The sequence below is a fragment of the Jaculus jaculus genome, chromosome 9 (genome assembly GCF_020740685.1).
Source record: "Jaculus jaculus isolate mJacJac1 chromosome 9, mJacJac1.mat.Y.cur, whole genome shotgun sequence".
In the NCBI taxonomy this organism is placed as follows: Eukaryota; Metazoa; Chordata; class Mammalia; order Rodentia; family Dipodidae; genus Jaculus; species Jaculus jaculus.
Genome location: NC_059110.1, coordinates 21,729,967 through 21,750,246, shown reverse-complemented (window position 1 = coordinate 21,750,246; position 20,280 = coordinate 21,729,967). Strand labels below are relative to the sequence as shown.

The following is a 20,280-nucleotide window of genomic DNA, read 5'->3' as shown; positions in this document are numbered from 1 at the left end:
ACAGCTGGGAGGGGTGCAGGCAGATGGCTGGATGATTGCATGGGAACCCCCCCCCCCCAATCAGTTCGCTCCTGTGTTACAGCTAAGCTGTTAGCCTCAACAATCTCTGGGTACATCACGAACTGAAGGCTCTCACCGCTCATCTCTAGGGTTTCCCAAATGCTTGATCTCCAGAGAACATTTCACAACTTGAAGCGGGAGTTGGGTTTGTGCAAATTGTTTGCAAAGCAAAAATATGAACAGTGATGGGTGGAAGTGAGCTTCGTCCCCCTCCAACGCCGTGTGATCTGGGGAACCACCCAGACTGGGAAACCACGTTGCTAAATGAAGGTCTGTGTGCGAAGGACTGGTGTGTGGACTTGTGGGAGAGGGAAGGGCCAGCCAGGGGCAGGGTGGGCAAGAGGGAGTCAGAAGGGAAAAACCCTTTCCCAATAGGTTACCTACACTGGACAAACATAATTCAAAGGTTTCCAAACTCGCCCTTGAATGCAGAACTGCTTCTCTGACACAGCCTTCATTAAAGCCTGTGACAAGATGCATTCATTTTATTGTGGTCCACGCTATTTCTGTCACTCATCCTGAGTAAACATGTGAATGGATGAGTTACCATTTCAAAATTCCTAGACCAAAAAAGAAAACAAACAATATTGGAATGAATGGTATGGAGAAGCCATTTCTTGACACAGAACACACCCTTCCCACCCACTCAGTTCCAAGCTTCAGTACTGACTTTGGGGTTCACCGCAGACCTCTAAGACCTGGCCATCAACTCACTGACTGGGCCGTGTCTGCTGGCCAAATGTGCCCCTCTAAGGGCAGCTCTGAGGAGGGTGCTGAGAATCCCACAGGAAGGACAGACTTTCACTTACTTTTTTGGGGGGTTGGGGAGAGGGTTGAAACATGCTTGGAAAACATAGCTGTGGTGAGGCAGGCCTGCAATCCCAACACTTAGGGAGGCTGAGGCAGGAGGATTAGGAGTTGAAGGCTAAACCTGGTTACACAATGAGACCCCTCAGTCTCAAAAAACAAAAGGAGGGGGCAGGTTGGAGATGGAGGTAAGGAGGAGGAGAGGACTATAAAGCCAATGTGACCGCTAAAAAATTGAGAACACTAAAGCTAACTCTGGCATTGACTTACTTTGGGCCTCAGCTTTACTTTTAACAAGTGTCTGCCTTGTCTTCCAAAATCACGACATTATCTTTCAAGAATACCTTTAAAAGGTGCTGTGAAGTTAACCCTCTTCAAAACTGTTACCTTATCAAAGAAAGCTAGTCTTAAAGAACTGCAGGTGATCATGGGCCACTGATCCAACAGGTGTTCTCTTTGAAGTCACTAAGTTCCTAGAAGTCAAATTATTTGGCAAAAGCACTCAGAAAAAATCTACTACCTAAAGAAAGTCTATGGCAAATGACCAAACACACACACATAAATTAACTTGCATAACTTTCAGCATTTTTTTAAAAAAATGTTGGGAAATATTATCAGCTTGAACTTTCTACAGCCATCTGAGACAGTTTTATTAATGTGTTTTTCATTGTGGAGAGAATAGACTCAAAGGAGGTAACTGGACTTGGCAAAGTCATAAAATAACTAGCAAGGTTAAAACTTTGTTTCTAAACCTCATGCCATTTCCAGTATACTTAGCTACTCTGTACAGTGGGTACAGTTATTCAATGAAGTTCTTCTCATAGCTGTATTAAATACGACATCATGACTGACCACTGAGTCCACTGCTCTGTACACGTCCACCGATCTTGTGTTGTTTGTGAGCATGGACTCTGGGGACACACAGATCATATCTAAAGTTGGCTACCATTTGTCAGAAATTTGATAAACAAAGAAATTAACTTTCAGAACTTCAGCTCTCCCATGTATGAATGAGGAATAATAATATTTTACCCCGTAAGGTTTGTGAAGGATCAAATTAGAGCACTTATGCAAAGCACCTAGCCTCGAGTTGGTATAGCACAAATGCTCTATAATGGTAGCGATTATCATCGATGTTGAAAATCAAATCACTGTAAAACTTCTTAAAACAAAGTTCCTTTCAAATAAAAAAAATTTTTATCAAATATATGAACAAGGAATTGTTCTAGCAACCCCTCACTAGCCTTGTAATATCAACGAGTCCACAGTGTCCAACCCCTCTTCATTCTTACAACTGGTAAGTTGTGTGCTCCTCTCCTTAGTTTCCTGGCTGGAGAGTTATCAATTAACTGATGTTTGCAAAGAACCAGCCACTCATTCTGTTGAATTTCTCCATTGTTTCCCTGTGTTCAATTTTGTTGTCCTATACTCTAATTTTCATTTTCTTTTTTAAAAAAATTATTTAAAACTCGTGTGTGTGTGTGTGTGTGTGTGTGTGTGTGTGTGTGTGTGTATCTGCCCTCCCCCCCACAAGGGCACTTACTTGCCATGGAGTGTGTGGAGGACATTAGAGGACAATCTCAAGTACCAGTCCTCACCTTCCACCCTGAGACATGGGCTCTTGGCTGTTTGCTGCTGTCTAACCCAGGCTAATTGACCTGAGAGCTTTAGGGAATTCTCCCATCTCCAACTCCCATCTTGCTGTAAGCATGTTACCTCATCATCTTCAAGTAGGTTCTGGGGATCTGAACTCATTTCCTCATGCACAGCAAGTGCCTTACCTGCTGAGCCATCTCACCCAGCCCTCCTCTTTTTTTTCTAACCCCCACGGGAGAAAATGGCATTATAAGCTTCAGTGCATTCCTCTTTTCTACCATATGCATTTGCTGCTATGAATGTCCCTCTAAGTGCTGCATTAGCTGCATCCCACATATTTTGATAAACTTAAAAAAATTTCTCAGGTAGTTTAAAATATTTTTTAAAAAACAGACTTCTTTCACTGCTAAGTTAGGAGTAAGTTTACTTTCACATATTTGGGGACTTTCCAGCTATTTTTCTGATATTGACTTCTAGTGTAATTTTAGCTATAGTTTGAGAATAAATGAATTCTATATGATTTATATGCTTTTAAATGTGTTACGTTGTTCTTTTAATGATTTTAAATATCATTAGGTTATTTGAAAGTGTGATGTTTAGTTACTGTTTTTCAGATTAATTTCTACTCTAATTCCATTAATGAGCAGAACGCATTCACTATACAACTTCAGTCCTTTTAAATTCATTAACAAATGTTCTAAGCTCTCTTAAAGAAAGAATGTCCATTCTGCTGTTGTTAGGTACAGTGTTCTATATATATCAGTCATGTCATACCAGATGCTAGTGTTACTTCAAATCTTCTATATCTTTATTTTCTACCTACTTGATCTGTTATGTGTCGAGAAGGGTGTTTAAATCTGATCATGATTACAGATCTGCCAGGTTCTCCTTGTGTTTGTCAAAAATCTTTTATTAGGCACATGTACATTATTTTTAAGTATTACTACATTTATCAAGATAAACCATATTCTGTATAAGATTATGTCCTCTTGATGAATATCATTAAGTAACTGTTTTTATGCCTGGTAATAGTCTTTACTCTAATTTCTACATTTTCTCATATGATTATAATTGCCAAAGCCTTTTCAAAAATTGTGCTAATGTGTTGTTTTCCATCCTTTAGCTCAGTGTGTGTAAACACATTAACTTTCTCTGTGGAAGCATATAGTTATTTATTGTTTTTTTTTTAAACTTGTGCTAATATTCTTGACTTTTAATTAGAGTATTTAAGCCATTTATACTTAATGTGATTACTGACATAGCCTTAAATAAAGCAGCTTTCTGTTTCTTTCCTAATTCTATCAACTGACCACTGGCCTCTATTTTCTGTTTTCAATATATTGAATGCATTTTTTTTCTGGCTGAACTTTGTTTCCTTTGCCACAACTTTTTTTAAAATTTATTTTTATTTTTATTTATGCAAGAGAGAGAAAGAGGGAGGGGGAGAGAGAGAGAGAGAATGGGCCTGCCAGGGCTTTAGCCACTGCAAACAAATTCCAGGTGCATGTACCACCATGTGCATCTGGCTTATATGAGTACTAGGGAATCAAATCTGGGTCTGTAGGCTTTGCAGGAAAGTACCTCAAGTGCTGAGCCATCTCTCCAGTCCCTGTCACAACTTTTTTTTTTTTTTTTTTTTTTGCTAGTTTAGCAATTATTTTAACACTGTATCTTTAGCTTACCATAGTATAACTAAAGATATACCACTTCAGATAGACTATGAGAACTGTAGGGTGTATTATCTCATTTCTTCTGTTTCTAACCTTTAAAATTATTGTTCTACCTTTTTACTTTTACATGTTACAAGCTCTAGACCACATTGCTATTTTCAAGTAGTCAATCATCTTTTTAAAAAAAGATTTAAATAATAATAATAATGATAGGAGGAGGCCATTTTATATATTTTCCCACACTGAATACCATTTGTGGTGATCTTTACTTCCATTAGTTATTATTTCCATTCTTCTTCAAGAAGCTCCCCTTAATTTGTGTGCGTGTGTGTGTGTGTGTGTTTTATGTCTACTTGTGATAACCCTTTCAGATTTCATATGTCTAAAAGTTTTGGTTCAACTTAAAAAAATTACTTAAATTCTATTTTGACCATTTTAGATACACATGCGATGTGCTTTGATCATGTTCAACCCCAGCACCCTTCCTTATCCGTGAACCCACTGCTCCACTCCCATAATACCCTTTCTAATTTCATGGCTCTCTTTCTTTGTGTGTGACCCATGGAGTGAATCAGGGTGAACTGCATGAGCGTCAGAGGAGGAGGTTGCTAATGGAGTATGGGCCACTTACCAGTGGTGGCTACATCACATTGACTTAATTGCATTTTAATTAACTCATTAAGTATGCTTACTAAACTTGTATTACTAACATTATTGATGAAGCTTGCCATTTTTGTATCAATTTCTACTGACTGATTTTTTTTTTAATTTTTATTTATTTATTTAAGAGCGACAAACAGAGAGAGAGAGAGAGAGAATGAGTGTGCCAGGGCTTCCAGCCACTACAAATGAACTCCAGACACGTGTGTCCCCTTGTGCATCTGGCTAACGTGGGTCCTGGGGAGTTGAGCCTCGAACCGGGGTCCTTAGGCTTCATAGGCAAGCGTTTAACAGCTAAGCCATCTCTCCAGCCCTCTACTGACTGGTTTTTCTCTTTGTTAGTGTGTTTGCTGCTTTACATGTCTGGTCAATTTTGATTGGATGTTAGACATTGTGTGCTTTACTTTATTGATTGCTAGATTTTTAAATTTTTTTGTTTATTTTTATTTATTTATTTGAGAGTGACAGACAGAGAGAAAGAGGCAGAGAGACAGAGAGAGAGGGAGAGAGAATGGGCAAGCCAGGGCCACCATATTGCTAGATTTTTAAATTAAAAAAGAAATCCTTAAACTTGGTTCTGGGATGCAGTTAAGCTAGGAAAAACAAGTTGACCCTTTAAACCAAGAGTCTGGGCTAGAGAGATGGCTTAGTGGTTCAGGTGCTTGCCTGCAAAGCCAAAGAACCCAGGTTCGATTCCCCAGAACCCACGTAAACCAGATGCACAAGGTGGTGCATGTATCTGGAGTTCCTTTGCAGTTCTGGAGGCCCGGCATGCACATTTTTTTTTCTCTCGGTTTCTCTCTGCCCTCTCTCCCAAATAAATAAAAAACTATAGATTTTTAAAATGCTAGCCTAGGTGAGAAAATGACCGTTTCAGGAATATCTGAAATTGTAGGGACACTATGATGGAAGTAGGGAACGAGTCATCTGGTTATCTGTGGGAAACACAACTGTAAAACCTGACATAGGAATAGAGAGCCCGGTGGCTAAAGCAGTGAGCAGGAAGGGATTAGGACACAGGTAACCGGGCCCGCACCACAGGGGAGATGATACGCCTCGTGAGTGAGCTGGGGAGCGCTAGAGACCCTGGAACAGCAGGGTAACCCAATCAGACTCAGTTTTAAATTATTAACCTGGCTGCTGTCTAGCTGATGAGCTATATGGGAGACAGGATAACAACACAGACACACGAGGAACTCCTTACAACCAACAGGGCATGAAGTTTTGCCCCAGCATGGGAGCATGGGGTGGGGGTGAGAGGGGACAGCGTATGGGTGATGGGAATGACAAGGCAGGATCTTTACATTGAACACAGAAGGATGTGAGGTAAGAGGAAAGTATGGCGTACTGTGAGGGAAATATGCCTAGGAGGAGTTAAAAATGTACTGGAGTAGGAATCCAGACCATGGAGGGAGACCAACCACTGCTGATGACAAACCCCACAATACGGTCATGGGACAAAGTGGCTGGATGAGTTGGGAGGAAAAGATCACTGGAGGAGATGAAGGGAAGGAACTGAGAATCCGGGCTATTAGAAGAATTCTATGCAACGTTAAACTCACCAAGTATTGGGGCATGTATGTCTTGGAGCGATGGACATAACCAGAGGCACTAACCCCACCAAGGATTAAGGAACAGTGTGTGGGAATAAGTGGGTGACTAAGGCAAGGGAGAAATGTCACACATTTTCCTTTCTAAGTGTAAATCTTTTATGCTCTTTTACAACTACATAATAATTATTTAGGCTTTTCTGTCAGCCATTTAAGTGTTTCAATAATCCTTTAATCTCTAACCTCCTCTGTTCTGTTCAAATGTCTTTTTTTATTATTTTACTTTTATTTACTGTTAGTGTGAGGGCACAAGGCCAATAGCCAAAAGTTGGGGTGTATGTACCAATTCTGTTCTGCAAGTAACCCTTTGCTTCTACCTATCCTAATTCCTAAAGTTACTCAAACACACCCAACATGAGGTGAAATAGCTCAGCTACTAGCATCAGAAAAATGAAACAGACCTTAAGATACCAGCATATGAACCAAATAATAAAGTTTTGCTTTACGTGTTTTCTGAGGCCTCTAGAAATGTACTTCCCTATGATAAGAAAAAAAAAGTATTGGAGAGGAGGATTAAAAAATAAAAATTTCAACTTACAAAAGCCAATGACACTGTATATGAATCAGGCAGGAACAATCTGAAAGCAAACAAAAATTACTCATTACCTTTACGTAATAGCTGCATGTGCATCTGTTACTTGTAATTTTGAGACTGTTGTATAGATTCAGTGACATTTTTACTCAGTTTCCCCAAACAGCAACATTTGATCAGGTTAGAATGCATTATCATAACCAGGATATTTAACACAATTCAATCTTCTGAAATTTCCCTAGTGTTACTAGACATGTATGTTTGTTTCTGTACAATTTCATCACCACAAGGCTCACATCACCACCACCACAGCCAAGAGAGCGACCACTGTATTGCCATAAAGATCCTTCATTGATATTCCACAGACACCCCCATAACCCTGTCATTAAACCCTTGTCTATTTTAACACTGAAATAACATTCATTTATAAAACATGTGCACTCATTTGTAAGAGACTACTACCAAGTTACATGTCAAATCATGATTAAAGAATTCTGCTTTTTCTGCATTAAAAATCATGTTAAATTTAGAAAACAAAGGTTCTAAAGTTTCTTCTCTTTGTTACCACAGTATACTTCACTCACTTAAAAAAACAACAACAACAATAAAACAAACAGGGTAAAAAGATTAGGGAAGCTGTCTGAACTCACATTCCAGGTTTTCAACATTTGTCTAGCAATAAACCTTTGGGTACTGGAACCAGATAGGTCTTTTACACATATTATTGCATTTAATCCTTAAAACCCTCTACACATCCACCACTGTCAACCTGATGTGACCCAGGAGGCTGCTAAGGCATTGAGAAGTTTAACAAATAATATGTGGCCACTCTAGCAAGGTGCAGATCCTGGTGTTTGGGACTAGAGTCTTAGCAATGAGACTCTACTGGCCCCCCAAGATATCAGTAATTATGAAATCAAAGTATGTTGTGTGGCTACCACAATTACCAGTAGATTTCACCTTAAATACACAGAAGCTTAATAAGGCGAATGGCCCAAACAGTGATTAGTTGTGTTTCATTTTGCTTTATAAGACTGGGACTTGCTATGTTCCCCATCTGGCGTGAAATTCTCACTTCTGTTGCCTTAGCCACCCAAGTACAGAGGATCACAAGCACGTGCCACCATGTCTGGCCCAAAACAATGATTTGTAAAATGGAAATGATTCTTTATTCAAACACAAAATGATAGAAAATTGTCAAAAACAAAGTACAGAACACACAGGAAGAACTGTATCAGAACAGCAAACCACCCGCCAGCCCCTGAATTGAGAATCTTCAGGATACACTGGGGATTGTCAGGCCCAGCAGCATACAGCATAATACACGGCCATGATTACACTTGAAAAGGCTCATTCAACTGGCAAAGATGATGGGAGAAGTGAAATTTTCAGTCACAGATGAAAGCTTCCAAATTAGACTCGTTAGCCAATAGACACACCTTGAAAGTCCAGATAATAATTCAGTAAATACCTATTGGAAAAACTTTCTATAGGACTATTAGCTTAATGATACAGCATTATTTATAAGAATTAGAAGATATTTTCTCTTACAAAACCAAGCAACAACATTTATGAATAGCTGAGGCATGTTTGCCATCCTACAATGCTTACAAGATCCCTACCTAATAAGTCACTGATATGCTGCCCCAAATTCTCTGTGAGGCTTCCTTACAGTGCTAATTTTACAGATGTCTTTTGAATGATCTAGGGTCAGAAGGCCGCCAGGGGAGGAAAACACATTATTAGCATTGTTTGGTGTGCATATAACCGAGTTATACATAGGAACGAGGCAAAACAGTTCTGAAGTTCTCTTCTGCATGAAGCCACTTAACTAGCACTTCTTACTTTGCAGGATGAAGTCACATTTACATATGAACATTTAACAATATCAATTAACTTTAAAATGTTTAGCCAGGTGCACGCCTTTAATCCCAGCACAGGGGAGGCAGAGGGAGGAGGATCGCTGTGAGTTCAAGGCCAGCCTGGGACTACAGAGTGAGTTACAAGTCCCCCTGGGCTAGAGTGAGACCCTACCTTGAAAACAACAGCAGGAAAAGAGTTCACATATTGTGCAATTTGTAGAAACCACTATTAGTTTATTGATTTTGTTTTAACTAAACTTTGCAGTATCTCTCATATTTTTAAAGGCAAAGCCATAGCGTTCCACACAGCTTCATTCTGGTCGAAAACAAGTCCTAAGAATGAGAGAGGAAATTGTTGTAGCTTATCTGGGGGACCCCCCCCCAACCCCTGTCTCAAAAACAAAGGGGAAAATCAGGGGTTCATTTATTAGTACAAACCATTGTCTGGGAATATAGATTGTTGAAGACTATGGCACTGCCAAAGACAAAAGCCTCTCGGGTGAAGGGTGAAGTGTTCAATGACCCTTTGGGCCCCAACCTTCCATATGCAGGAAGTGAGCAGGAAGAATTGCTCAGTTCCCAAGTGAAGCAAATTCTCCATTTCCAGCATGGCTAACATGGCTCGGAAAAGGAAGAACCCCGCCCATGGGGTGGGGCCAGAGGCTAGGGGCAAAAAAAAAAAAAAAAAAAAAAAAAACAATGAACAGGAAAGTGGAATGGAGGCCAGATGAAGATGCATTGTGCTCTGGGGGGTGTCCTGTTTCAAGATCGCTAAAGACCAATGACTCCTCCAAGTGTACAGGTGAAATTTATCATCAAAATATATGATAAAGACAAGATGTGGATCTGTATCCTTTCACTAATTCCCAAGAGATTATCAACAGAGTCTATAATTTCCCCAAACATCATAGATTACAGTACTGCACCGCAACACAGCTCTGTGTTCCACATCACAGCTTTTCAAAAGCAATCCTGTAGATCTCATTTGAAACATCTCTGCATGCAACAAGTTATTACCCTGAAAGCATGTGATGCGGACATCGCACTTCACAGAAGTGCAGGTGTTTGGGCAAAGCAACCCCGCCTCACACCAGCTCCCAAAATCTCAAGCAGGATCCAGAGTAATGGCTGAGTAAAAGCAACTAAGGTTCCCGTAAGACACGTGGCGGGAATGGGAGGCCGTATCAGGAACAGGAAGGCAGGCGGCTTCTCTCCGTGTCAACATCACATGCATCTGGGAACAGCTACTTGTGGACCAAATTATGTCCCTCAGATGTCATGTATATGGAGATAGGACTGTTTCAGAAGTAATTAAATTTAGTCCAGGGCATGAGATTGGGGCCCTAACCCAAAAGATGGCAGTATCAGAAGCCACAGAAGAAATGAGAGAGAACTGGGTTCTATCCTCATCTGCGCCAAGGAAAGGCCAAGAGGATGGAGCCCAAGAGCAAGCACAAGGCCTCCACAGAAATTAATGTTAGTAACATCTTCATCTTGACCTTTGAACATCTTGAACCATGAGAAAATGACTTTTTGTACTTTAAACCATCCTGTCTGTGGTGCTAAGTAATATGGATGAGATCAGGAATAGTCCTTCACGGGGCAGAGCAAGCAATCATGACTGTAGGGAACAATGCCACAAAACGAGACACAACGTGCTCAAGTTTCTATATTAACTCCAAGGGTAAAGCTATGAATGACTAAATGCTTATCAAAATGAATTCAAATAATATGCTACACCACATGTGATTTTAAAATAGGTGTCTCGGGCTAGAGAGATGGCTTAGTGGTGAAGGTGCTTACTTGCGAAACTAAGGACCCACGTTCAGGTCTCTAATGGCCAGAGTGCCTGGTGCACCTGTTCTATCTGCCTCTCTTTCTTCCTTTCTCAAGTAAATAATTATAATTTAAAAAAAAATATGGGTCTCCTTTATTTTATTTCCAGCTGCATTTCTATAACAAAATGGAGCCAATATAAGTAGAATAATGTTAATGCTAAGCATTTGTGTTTTTCTTTTCTTTTTTTTTTTTTGAGGCAGGGTCTCATGTAGCTCAGGCTGGCTTTGAAGTGGCCATGAAGCCAAGGATAACCTTGAACTCTTGAGCCCACTGACACCTCCCAAGTGCTAGATTACAGGCCTGAACTACCAAGCCCAGATTAATAAACATTTTAAAAAATATTTTTTACTTATTTATTTGAGAAAGAGAGAAAGAGAGTGAGAGAATGGATGCAGGCAGACAGACAGAATAGGTGTGCCAGGACCTCCAGCTACTGCAATCAAACTCCAGATGCATGCACCACCTCATGCATCTGGCTTACGTGGGTAGTGGGGAATTGAACCTGGGGACTTAGACTTCTCAGCAATTGCCTTAACTGTTAAGTTTGAAGCCTAGGCTAGCCTCAAACTTGGTATGTAGCCAAAGATGACCTTGAACTCTGGATCCTCCTGCCTCCTAAGTGCTGGGGTGACCACACATCACTTATGTTAAAAAAAAAAAAAAGCAACTAAATACATTCAAATATATAAAAAGAATTTATATAAGATATAAAGGAATTCTGGTGACAGTTATTGAAGCTGTCCTTACCTTTTGTTGGGTCTTCCCCTCCAATCTCTCAAGTCAGGGTCTCATTACCATGTCAAGCCTTGACCTTACCTTTTGATGTCATGGTAACAGTGTAAAACCTGGTCATTTCATCAATGGCAAATCCCCATCTCCAAACACACCACAACGGACCCACAAAATGGCCACAGGTTTTACATGTCAGGCAGACCTCAGTATATATATATTTTAAAAGGCATTATCATTTTTTTTAACCCAGCAGTCTGCAAATCCTGGAGCAGCACTCCGTCAGATCTAAACACAGTTACCCAAAGCCCATGGCAATGCCAGACCCCCCATCTTCACCTGCCTAGATGACACTTCTGGTGACCAGGGGTCAGCATGTCACCCTTCTGAAGAAAGTGAGACTTGGGCTATCATAACCTACAAAAAGCACCCAAAACAACCCAGGGGTTCACTGGAAGAAACCAAAGTACAGACAAATAGAGAAAAAGAAAACAAAACAGAATTAAAGAGGGAACACTGGGCGGAAGGGGGAGCTCGGTGGCAGAGTACTAACCTAACACGTGTGAGGCCCTGGGTTTGAGCCCCAGCACAGCAAAAATACAATAAATGCCAGGGGAAGCGTGGCAATGTTTGTTTGGCCCTCAAATAGGCCCGACTGAGAATGTCCAGACCTTATCCATGCATATCAAAAAAACTTAGAAGGAAATCTAAGGGGGGCCAGATTTCACACAATTAGTTTGGTCTCTGTTTTTATTTTTATTTGTATGAGTAGAGGGAGGAGAGAGAAAGAGGGAGGGAGGGAGACAGAGAAAAAAAAATAAGAAGAGGGTCTCTGCCCATGGGGCACTAGGACCTCTTGCCATTGCAAATGAAACCCACATGCATGTGCAACTGGCTTCACCTGGATGCTAGGGAATCAAACCACTGAGCCACCTCGCCAGCCCTAGGGTAGTCTCCAAAGAAAAGACTCCAAGGAGCACCCTGGCAATGATGGTAAAGGTAGTTCAGCATCTGTTCTCCAGGCACTATTTCTACTCAGTAATTTCACTTATTTAGCTATTTATTTTTAGCACCCAAGCAGAACAGCATAGACAAGTTAAGAGCTTTTCAATCAGGCAAACAAGTTCTGCTACTTTCGAACTATACGGTATTGGGCAACTTTCTTAATCTCTTTACTGAGTTTCTTTACAACTGAAAAGAGAGAGGACAATTTTTTATCTTGCAAAACGGTGGCATAATTATAGCAGGCATTTAATAGTGGTAGCTATTTAGCAATAATGTTTTGCATGCAAAGTATCATAAAGGCCTCTGAACAGCCGCTCTAAGAACCGGACCATCTGGGAATGATGCATTGTTAGAAAGATTGATGAGGACAGGTAAGAATTTAACAAGGACCACAGATTACACTTAATAGGGTTCTAATCTAGTTAGGAAGGTTATGGTGTATTCTCTGAACAGGGCCTGGATATTTTTAATTGCAAACTCACTGGGGAAAATGTATTTAAGGTAGAATGGATACATATACAGACTCAGTAGAGTAAATCTTAGGGGCCTGATGAGAGCAGAGATGACCAAGGGACTCATTCTAAGGAACAGCACATTAGAAGGACAGTAAAGTCAGCTGGGAACAGAAAAAAAAAAAAAAAAAAAGAGGGACCATTGTCAAGGCAGGAAGCCAATAATGTTTTTTCTCAAGTAGTAGAATGCCCCAGTGTTTCTTAACAAGTGGTGACAGGATGGGAAAGAAAAAAGTAATTAAATCTTAAAACAGGGAGAAATCATGTAGGATAACAAGGGTTTAGAGCAAGATGCTGACAGTAATGAAAGAAACATAGAACACATGCTAGGAAGTTTAATTTTTATCAGTTAAAAGAAATGGATGCATTTCCCTGAACGGATATAGGTAAGCCTACCTTCAATGCTCAAAACGACCCCAACTGACCCCATTCTCAAAGACAAGGATGAGCCCTAACTAGCAAAACCCCCTACCTGGCATGAATGTCCACCTAAGGCTGGCGAATGAATCTTGTCAAGTGCCCTAGGCAGCGAAGTATCCAAACATAGCAATAAATGATCTGATGTATTAATAATGCAATGCAAGGTAAAATCACTTTTCCTTTCTGTTGAGCAGCCATTTTCTACTGCATACGCCAACTGTTGAATGTGCTCATGCAGGAGCTATCTCTAGGTCTAGCTGATCAGGAGACTCAGATCGAAATCACTCTTGGAAGTCTGGGATACTGCCACCTCAGCGGCTAAGCTCTTGTGTAATTCTTCTTTTGGAATCTATCATTCATTTTGTTCCTTGCTACTGTCAAAGAACAGTTGCTTTATGACTCATTAAAACTTAAGCAGTAAATTAAGTACAAATGTATAAATATGTGCAAGGCTTACTTAAGAGCATAGACTGGTTTGTATATGTAGCTGAGTAATTATTAAAATAAGAGAACCTACTATGCTAAGAAATAAAAGAAGAAAATATCAACAAAAATGCTTTCTAGGTGCTAGAACAATTCCTAACCTTTAGTATGTATTAACTGAATCCCGTCTCCAACCTTATGTGGTAGACATTTGCCACCTTTATTTTATCAATAGAAAACTGAGATACAAAGAATGGTTCAAATTTACCCTCCATGGCATCAGAAACAGAGCTAGGCACTGAAGCAGTTTAGCTCCAGAATCTAATAGATCCAGAAAATGTACTTACTACTCTTAGTATCATTGTTGATTTAAAACAACTAGAAAACTACTGATATATGAGAACTTTAAATACTCAGCAGTGTTTAACACTGAGATCTGGTGGTACCACATACTTCCATTTAATTTAGGAACAAGACAGGAATATCCACAATCACTATCATTTGGTTTTGTTGTACTGGGCAGTGAATAATACTGAAATAAAAGAATAAGAGACATGGATATCAGAAAGAATAGTAATTGCCATTTCTAGCAATTTACATGTCTCTATTCATAGAGATCTAACATCAGTTATATACTAATAACTACCCATTTATAAAAATAGGAAACTGACCTTTGCATTATAGGGATCAAAAATTAAATAAATATATACAGCTTGTCATTTATAAAACATCATTCAAGGACATTAAAAAGGTGTGTGAGATGAATGGAATTAGCTATTACAAAAAAATCCAAATTTGATCATATTAACCTGTAAGTTTGAAACCATTTCTATGACCAACAGGGTTCTTTACAGAACTTTATGAAGTAGCATTGAAATTCAACTGAATGAGAAGGGCCCAAAAACAGTCAAAAAAATTCAGCTGAAAAGCCTAAGCAAGGTCTGCACACTACCATATAACAAAACACATTACAAAGCTGTCCTGAGGAGATTTGTTCTAGCAATATGGACAGCTAGATGTTCCAAAAACAACCTTGAAATAAAGCACCTGGAAATACTGAACAAACAGTACTTAACATGTCATATTCATAACTCATCCTATTATCACACTAAGAAAAATCTGTGATAATGTCAATGGGTAGAGAAAACAGCCTTGGATGAAATCTGAAACTGAGGACACACACACACAGAGTTACCACTAAGGACCTGGAAACACCGCCTCAGAAACAGCTCAACTTGGGAGCTAAAGGGGTACGCGGCACCCAGATATTGGTCTCTAAATACCACCTTCTTGTACACAGAGTCAGGACTTGAAAAAACAGCTGATTGTAAAGTGAGCAGAAGGAAAAATATGAAATGCACTTACATTTTATCAAAGTGCTAAACAGTACAGCAGAGGGGGAGGAGGAGGGAGAGGTAAGGGGGGAAGGAGGAAGGGGAGGGGGAGGGAGCAGAGGGGACGAAAGGGGAGGGGAGGGGGAGGAGTGTGCAGAGGACAGGGAAGGAAGGGGAGGGGGAGAGCGGGGAGGGGGGAGAAGGGGGAAGGGGAGAGGGGAGGAAGGGAGAAGGGGAGAGGGGAGCAGGGGAGAGAGGAGGGGAGAAATAAGGGACAAGAGAGGAGGGAAGAGGGAGGATGGGCGAGGGGAGGAGTGTGCAGAGGTGGGGGAGGTGGGGGAGGAGGGGTGTGGGGGAGGAGGGTGAAAGGAGGGGAGAAGGGGGGTGTGAGAGAGAATGGGGAGGAGGAGGGTGGGGGAGGAGAGGGGAGGGAAGAAGGGGTGTGAGGAGGAGGGGAGAGGCTGAGTGGGAGTGGGCAGAGAAGGGAGGATGATGGGGGAGAGGAAGAGTGTGGAGAGGAGGTGGGAGGAGTGTGTGGGGGAGGGGGAGAGGGAGAGGAGGCGGGGGGGGGGGAGAGGGAGAGGAGGCGGGAGGGAGGGGGAGGAGGAGAGGAGGGGAAGGAGAGGAGGGGAAGGAGGAGGGGGGAAGAGGGGGAAGGAGGAGAGGAGAGAGGAGGAGGAGGAAGAGGGGGAGGAGAGAGGGGGAGGACAGGAGGGGGAGCAGGACAGGAGGGGAGAAGGAGGATGGGGGAAAAGAGGGAAGAGGGGATGAGGGGTGAGGAAGGGGAGAAGAGGAGGAGGGAGGAGGGGGAAGAAGAGGGGGAGGAGAGAGGGGGAGGAGGAGGGGGAAGAAGAGGGGGAGGAGGAGGGGGAGGGAGGAGAAGGAGGAGGAAGGAGGAGGGGGGAAGGGGGAAGAGGGGGAGGGGTGTGGGGAGGAGAGGGGAAGAAGGGGGAGAGGAGGGAGAGTGTGGAAGGTGTGGGGAGGGAGGGGGGAGGAAGCCTGGGGAGGTGGCCGGAGGAGGGGAAGGAGGAGTATGGGGAGGAAGGAGAGGAGGGATGAAAGAGGTGTGGGGAGGACGGGGAGAGGAGTGTGGAGAGGAGAGTGGGGAAGAGTAGAAGAAGAAGAGAGGTGGGAGAGGAGCAGGTGGGAGAGGAGTTGAGGGAGGAGGAATGGGGGAGGAGGAGGTAGAGGGGAGGAAAAGAGAAAGAGGGGAGAGCAACAGAGAGGAGGCAGAGGCAGGGTAGAAGACAAAAGGGGAGGAGCAGTGAGGAGAGGAAGCAGGGAGGGGAGGAGGGGAGGAGAAAGGACCGGAGGGGAGAAGAGGGAGGGGTGAGGTAGAGGAGGGAAGATAGGGAAGAAGCTGGAGAAGTGGGAAGGTGGAGAGAAGAGGGAAAGAAGGGGTAAAGAAAGGGAGAGGGGGAAAAGAGCTGAGGGAAAAGAAAAGAGCTGAGGGAGAAGAGAGGTGAGAAGAAAGGAGGAGATGAGACTAAGGGAGGGGAGGAGGGAGGAAAGGAGGAAGGAAGAGGAGGAGGGGGAAGAGATGGGAAAGGGGAAAAGAATGGGGAGAAGGAAGAGGAAGGAAGGGGATGGGAGGAGAAAAGAGTAGAGGAATGGAGAAAGGGGAAGAGGAGGAAAGGAAGGGGAAGGGAGGAGAAGAAAAGAGGGGAGGGATACAGGAGGGGGAGGGGACGAGAAGGGAAGGAAAAGTGAGAGAGGGATGGGGCAGGAAGGAAAAGAGGAGGAAGGAAAGGGAGAGGAGGAGAATAAAGAGGGGAAGGAAGTAGAAAGGAGGTGGGAAGGAGTTGAGGGGAAGGAAGGGAAGGAACAAAATTTTAAAGTTAGCCTAACATTTAAAGAGACACTTCGCAAAGATCAAAATAGCCAATAATGATAGAAATATTTATGGAAATGTAACAAGCTGACCCAAATACCATAAACTAGGCTTTTTGATTGCTATAAATTAAGTATCTTTTTTCCAAAATGCTTGGGACACAAAGTGTTTTGGGTTTTTTCTTTTTTTGAGATATCTTCATATGTTGGGGTGGAGCCTAATTCTAAACACAAAATTATTTACTTGCAGTGCTGGGGACTGAACTCTTGATCTCAAGGGTGCTAGGCAAGCACTCTGCCTCTAAGCTATATTAGCTCCTCTTCTTGTATTTCATATATACTTTATACATGTGGCCTAAAGGCAACTGTATACACTATTTTGACTCCACTTGCATTCTCACGGAGACCTATCACACAGGAGGTCAGGCATGGAATTTTCCACTTGTGGCATCATCTTGGTGTTCAAATAACAGCACCTGCAGTGTTTTAGAGGGTGGCTTTTCAGATCAGAGACGCTTAGGTCAACCAACAAGTGTTTCGAGAACAACTGTAGCAATTTACTTTATAATAGTTTGATATTTAAAATAACTCAAAGGTGCATCCGGAAGAGAATGGATATTATACAGTTCCACATTATGTGAGACTATGCAAGTAGGGTAAATAAACTTGTTCATTTAACAGCCAGATAGTAAATACTTTAGGTTTTATGGGTCATATGGTCTCTGTAATAATTACTGATCTGCACTGAACGGGCAGGGTTATGTTCCAATAAAAATTTAGCAGGTTGGAATGGACTCATAGGCCACAGCTTGCCCAACCCCTGATGTAAAGGAAAACCAAAAATATGTATATACGTAATGTCAAAAATACAATATGGGGCTGGAGAGATGGCTTAGCGGTTAAGCACTTGCCTGTGAAGCCTAAGGACCCCGGTTCGAGGCTCGGTTCCCCAGGTCCCACGTTAGCCAGATGCACAAGGGGGCGCATGCGTCTGGAGTTCGTTTGCAGTGGCTGGAAGCCCTGGCGCGCCCATTCTCTCTCTCTCCCTCTATCTGTCTTTTTCCCTGTGTCTGTCACTCTCAAATAAATAAATAAATAAATGAACAAAAAATATTTAAGAAAAAAAATACAATATGACGTTGGGTGTGGTGGCACATGCCTGTAATCCCAGCACTTGGGAGGCAGAGGTAGGAGGATTGCCGTGAGTTCAAGGCCACCCTGTGACTCCATAGTGAATTCCAGGTCAGCCTGGGCTAGAGTGAGACCCTACCTCGAAACCCCCCCCAAAAAAAATACAATATGGGCAAAAGAATTAGCTATACGAAGTTCAAGAACGTGTGTTATGGTGATTAAAGTCGGGACAGTGGCTGGTTGGGGACGAGGAGCGGCTGTATCTACAGAAAGGAGCAGGTATGAAAATGCCCCATAATCTTATCTGGATGCTGATCATACCAGTACGTACATATGTAAATTTGATCAAGCCGCACGCTTTATTTTTGCACATTAGTACAAATTAAATTATAGCTCAATTTGGAGAACAGTTTGGTAAAAATTAGACCACTGGTCTAAAGAAATTACCCAGGATTCAACATGGATTAAAAAAATACTTAAAAATATAAAAGCTACCTTAAAAACATGGGTAAGAATGAGAATGTCTTAATACAAGTCTAGCCACAGTTCCTAAAGGAAAGAAAGTAGGGGTGAGGAAGAAGTGTAAAATGAAACTTTCCAGTGTTGACAAGAGAAACCTTACAGGTAGACAAATATTATACAGATACACATGCAATACATACCTTGTCCAGAACATCTTCTAATGTAAATTCTTCAAGGTCACGTGAGGAACAAATGAGATCATAAAGCAGCTCTCAAATGTCAAAGAATAAACACGTTTGTTGGCTGCAGTGCAAGTCAGACCCAGGAACAAGAGAATTAACTCCCCACACCTTCCTCATATGAGCTAGAGATCACCTCCAGCCTCCCATAGCAAAAGAAAGAACACCACAGTGAAAATTTTTTAATTCTTAAAACTGAATCACATCTTACGTATAAAGCAACAGAGGATGAGCACGCGCAGTATTTTCAGATAACAAATGGGGGCCAAGCCCAGACCTACGTGAGCACGGCACAGGGCACAAGGGGTACTCCAAACCATTGGCACTGGGACAATCACCTTGCCACGTGAGAGAAGGAGTTCATCTTGTGTTCACAAGCAAAATGTACACATCTAACCCCACATACATATGTGCCTCGGGAGAAAGAACTAAATGTGAACAAAATAGGGACTTAAAACCCTTTAGAAATAATAGCAGAAGACATTTCATTAACAGTAGAGAAAAAAACTTCATATCTCTCTCTCTCTCTCTCTCTCTCTCTCTCTCACACACACACACACACACACACACACGTACATCACGAGGACAAATGCTCATTGTTTCTTATCTGCAAGTCTATATAACTAAGAAAAAATCTGTAGCCAGAGCAATGTTTCCCAGTAGAAATCTCTGCAATGTTGAAAATGTCCTGCTCAGTAATGCAGGATCGTGTCACATCATGAAACATGAAGTCACATGTGGCCGGTAAGCACTAGAAATAGGGCCTCGAGCAGCTGCGGGGCTGAAACTCGAAGTAAATACAACATGCTAGCGTTTAAAAATCCCCAGCGTAGGGCCATGAAGTGTCCATGTAACAAAATCTAATTTTAGTTTAAACCACTAAATAAAATTTCAATTTCATCGAAAACATATAAAAGTTGCTTTGGTCGGGGGGGGAGGGGGGAGAACCCCACAATGCATGATGTCAATTTCTTCTAAGTTTTTAAGTTGCTTAAGGTACAGAAATATATGAGGAATAGAAAAACACCTGTGTGTCCCCCCCCCGCCAAAGAAATTATGAACTAAGATATTCATGTTATTAAGTTTCGAGGGTACATCTCCCTGATCGTGATTTTTTTTTTTTTTTAATGACTAGATGGAAAATAGACTTCAAACCCTTGGTTTGAGGCGTCTTCATTGTGTAAAATACCTACCCTTTTAATCTAGTGGAAGGAAATTTTAACATTTAGACCCATAGGCAATCACTTAACAGAGGTGAAAATTGCGGGTAGCCGTGGCCAGGAGATGAGACGTCTGTCTTCACCATCACAGGAGACCTGGGTGGGTCCTTCACACCCACTGCGCCGCCGCCCCCCTCCTCTCCTCCCCTCCCCCCCTCCCCGCTCGGGGATGTGACCACTGGTTTGCCTTTTATGGTATTGATTTACATTTTTCCTTTATTACTTTTAATGTCTATGTGCGTCCCTAAGCAGCAGCTGCAGTTGCCAGGCTCTGAATTTTACATAGATGAAATCATAGAGTATTCAGTTAACGTGCCTTTTTTTTTTTTTTTTTTTTTT

At 41.9% G+C, this 20,280-nt stretch overlaps 1 protein-coding gene across 1 annotated transcript in view; it reads right to left on the bottom strand.

Moving 5' to 3' along the window:
- Plagl1 (PLAG1 like zinc finger 1) overlaps window positions 1-20,280 on the bottom strand; it is a 53,355-nt gene that overhangs the window by 31,326 nt on the left and 1,749 nt on the right. Inside the window, exon 2 of the mRNA XM_004651150.2 lies at window positions 6,942-6,981. The gene's annotated coding sequence lies outside the window, so the exon portion shown is untranslated. The remainder of the gene's footprint in view (window positions 1-6,941; window positions 6,982-20,280) is intronic.